This window comes from Dendrobates tinctorius, unplaced genomic scaffold, assembly GCF_039654945.1.
Source record: "Dendrobates tinctorius isolate UK_male_01 unplaced genomic scaffold, ASM3965494v1 ptg000022l, whole genome shotgun sequence".
NCBI lineage: Eukaryota > Metazoa > Chordata > Amphibia > Anura > Dendrobatidae > Dendrobates > Dendrobates tinctorius.
Window position 1 is genome coordinate 116,293,829 of NW_027361690.1, and position 4,590 is coordinate 116,298,418.

The following is a 4,590-nucleotide window of genomic DNA, read 5'->3' on the forward strand; positions in this document are numbered from 1 at the left end:
CATCCTTGCCAACGTCTCTCCATCCTATCTCTGATCGTTCATCAACCACATTCTTCCCATCACATTTGTGGGGTTTTTTTTTTTTTGTTTTTCGGAAAATTATGGTACAACTTACCCAAAAACTATCATTCAAAACCAAAAAAAGCATGTCTGCAATACATATAAATGAATGTAACTTTTTACTGGTTGTGTATTTTATGTAATTATATGAAGAAGCACCGTCTAGGTTTTCTGTAAGAATAATGTAGGTCGTGTAAATATAAACCCAGACGATGGGTTTAATTTTCCTTTTTGTGATTACTGATAAGGATGGCCCTGATTTATCAAGACCAGCATTTTTTTGTAAGATGTGCATAGAGATCTCTTCTAAAGAATCAGGCGCTTCTTTAAAAAAAAAAAAAAAATGAGACTCGCTGCAAATTAACTGCCACGTTTATTAGTGTGAAAATGTCAAACTCAGCCCAATTGTTGCCCAAAATTGCACATTTTCAAAGTGTTTTATGCCAGATTTCTGTAAACACTTTTGTGAATTGGGGCCATTGCGCTCATAAGAGGTCCTGCTACTCCTGGGAATTTTTAAGGTTTATACCATACATCAATTCCATTTGAAGGGATTCTGTCACCTAATTTTTGGCCTATGAGATGCGGCCACCGCCATTGGGCTTATCTACAGCATTCTGTAATGCTGTAGATAAGCCCCCGATATAATCTGAAAGATAAGAAAAACGAGTTATATTATACTTACCCCGAGGTCCGGTCCGATGGGTGTCGCGGTCCGGTCCGGCGCCTCCCATCTTCTAGCGATGACGTCGTCCTCATTACTTCTGCCGTGGCTCTTGCGCAGACGTACTTTACCTGCCCTTTTGGTAATCTTCAGGGTATGTGCACACACTGCGGATTCTGATGCAGATTTTTCTGTGCAGATTTGTCTAAATCCGCAGGTCAAATGACCTGCGGTTTATGTGCGGAGTAGCCTGTGGTTTTGCCCTGCGGTTTGACACCTGTCATGGAGTAGGTGCCAAACCGCTGCGGAATCCGCCCAAAGAAGTGACATGCTGCGGATGTAAATCCGCAGCAAGTCCGCGCGGAAAAATCCTCAGCGTGTGCACTGCATTTTTCTTTTTACATAGACTAAAATGGTACTGTACAACACAGCAGAAACTGCTGCGGCTCCGCAGAGCCAAATCAGCTGTGGATCTGCAGCAGAATCCGCAACGTGTGCACACACCCTCAGATTTCATGATACCTTGTCAAGGCACTCAGTGCGAGAGACAGCAAAAAAAAAAACAAACAAAACATCTTTGAACCTCCACCATATTTGACTTTAGCTACTATGTTCTTTTCTTTGTAGGCCTCATTCCGTTTTTGAGAAACAGTAGAATGATGAGCTTTACCAAAAAACTCTCTTAAGGGCCCGTCACACTAAGCGATATCGCTAGCAATATCGTTATAACGTCACTGGTTTTGTGACGCAGCAGCGATATCGCTATGTGTGATACTTGCCTCCAACCGGCTCCCCTGCTGATTATCGCTGATCGCGCGAGAACAGCCTGAGCCGTTTCTCGTCGTCAGCTTCCTGCTGTGGCGACGAGCGACGCGTGGACGCGGGCGGGAGGACGTCAGGATCGCCTCGTCTGACAGGTAAGTAGCGACCGCTGCTATGTCGCTGGTGAGATCTGCCTGTTTGGCAGCTCACTAGCGACCACTTAGCGATGCACCAGCGATCCTGACCGGGTCATAACATTGTCGGGATCGCTGGTGAATCGCTAAGTGTGACAGTACCTTTAGTCACATCTGTCCACAAGACACCGTCCCAGAACGCTTTTGGCTTGCGTACATTTTTTCAAACTGCAGTGTAGATTTTTTAGGTCTGTGTCAGCAGTGGGGTCCTCCTGCGTCTCCTGCCATAGTGTTTCATTTCAGTCAAATGTTGACTGATAGTTCATGCTGACACTGATGCACCCTGAGCCTGCAGGACAGCTTGCATTTCCTTGGAAGTTGATCGGGATGGCTTATCCACCATCTGGATTATCCTGCGTTGCAACCTTTCAGCACTTTTTCTCTGCCATCCACATCCAGGGAGATTAGCTACAGTGCAAAGTGTTGTAAACTTCTTGATTTATGTTGCACACCGTGGACAAGGGAACATCAAGATCTCTGTAGATGGACTTGTAACCTTGAGATTGTTGCTATTGTTCAAAAATTTTGGTTCTCAAGTCCTCAGACAGTTCTCTTCTCCTCTCTAGTCTCCATGCTTGGTGTGGCACACACAGTCACACAATGCAAAGACTGAGTGAACGTCTCCCCTATTTATCTGGTTTCAGGTGGGATTTTCTTATTGCCCACACCTGTTACTTGCTACAAGTGAGTTTGATCGAGCATCACATGCTTGAAACAAAGTTGTTTACCCACAATTTTGGAAAGGTGCCAACAATTTTGAGGCTTATTTTTGGGGTTTTGTGAGAAATTATCCAATTTTGCCTTTTTTTTCTCTTTTTGTGTTGTTCCAGTACACACAAAAGAAATGCGTATAACGAAATGTGTAATAGCAATAATTTTCTCAGAGAAATAGTTCATTTTCTGGAACAATTTTTAGGGTTCCAACACTTTTTCGTGAATGACTGTATGTATACACACACCTCTATATGTCTTTCACTTCCCCTTGCCCCACATTACCATCCTCTGGTAGTTATGTAGTCTGGAGTTAGTCTTTCCTCCTGAGAGCCAGAATATAGTCTCCAATAAGTTGGCCGGTTGGTCTCTTTTACCCTCTGAACGCTAATAAAAATCATAGAACCATTCGTACAGGGCGCTGAACAGAGGATGAAGCTGATGGGCCCACAAAGTGCAATACAGAAGTATTACAGCGTATTACACCCGTGATATAATAACTTGTTCAAGTATTAGTGGGATAAAATAAGTGCCGTATTTTGGCCACTTGCTAAAAAGTGGAACAAGGTGTGATCAAAAACTTTGTTCCCAAAAAATCAGGCCCGATAATGACTCCAACAAATGAAAATGTAATAAAACAAAAAAAGTATATGCGGACGCAAAACTTCTTTTTTTTTTTTTAGTTTGGAAAAGTAATAAACAAAAATTAAATGTACTAGATTTCTAATAACGTTGATCGTACGATAAATAATGTTGTTAAAAAATACAATTCCTCCCCTCTGCGAAAAAAAAGGCCACCAAATATGGCTGCAGCAGGCGGGGGGTTAAGATTTATCGATGAGATTATCAATCAATGGATTGACACAAGGGTCCCATTAGGGGACTGACCGTACACTGGGGGGGGATATGGGCACGGGGGGTTGTGTACTCCAAGTAGTAATGTATATAGTCCGGATGTGTTCTGGTGTCACATTCCGGGTGATGTACCGTCGGTACGGCCGTCCGGGCTCTGCTGGCGTCACTAGTGATCCGTGTTCTGCAGTTCTATAATATTTTCATGTACATGTTTATATTGGGAACAAAATGGCGTAAGGTCTTTGCATTATGGGAAGTGCCAAAGGTTGCCTATCCCCTTATGACACGCTGCTACAAGTAATGCTCATGTCTCGCACCTACAGACAGAGCTGTCCTCGGCTCTAGCAGTTTTATGGCCTCGGATTGTTCAAGGTTGGAGATAAAGTTGAGCATGTGATACAGACCATTACCGCAGCAAGGGCTTGTGAAGCGGTGGTCACAGTGGTACAGAACATAGGAACAGTGATGAAGCGAAGCGGCCAGAGAAGCTCTCCCTCCACCAGGAGTACATTGGCAGATATTTGGCAGGACGTATAATTTGCCACCTTGGGTGCATTTAGGTGCTGCAAAAGGGTCACCCTGGGGTCATTTATTAAAGGCTACGGCCTCCCTCACACTTGGTGGGTGTGATGTACTGAATTACTGTAAATTCTACATTTGGCAGGCCATTTACAGTGCAAGATTACCGTGGACAATTGATTGTACGCACACTCGTTTCACCCTAATCTTACAGTGCAGACCGGCGGCCAAACAAGCAAAATGCTGGGTGAAAAGAACCTTTGTGCTGCACCACTTCGTCCTGTCGAGAATCGCGCTGGCGAAAGCCATGGCAGCCTGTGTAACCGGAGCGATCTGTTAAAGATTGTCCAGTGTGTGTTATTAAGAGCGGTAAACGGGCTATTAAATGGCCGCTGATCGGCAAAAAAGATCCTGATCGGTGTTCGTTTACTATCACTGTTGGTTCTTGTAAATTAACCATAAGCCTGTAAATTGTTTTACTGCCATATGTCACCTCCCAATGTGTTATTTACTATGCTTATACAGCGCCCTCATACTCCACAGCCATCATCATTATCACTGTCCCCAATGGGGCTCACAATCTAGATCCCCTATCAGTATGTCTCTGGAGTGTGGGAGGAAACCCATACAAACTCCTTGCGGATGTTGTCCTTGGAGGGATTTGAACCCAGGACCCCAGCGCTGCAATGTGTGAGATACTGTGCAACTAGTGAATGTGCAGACAATGTTTAACTCAAATGTGGTACAAGGCAAGTACAGCAGCTTTTTGGCACAAATTGCTTTAGGAACATTTAGGTTGGTAAATCACCCCTAATATTTTCTTAG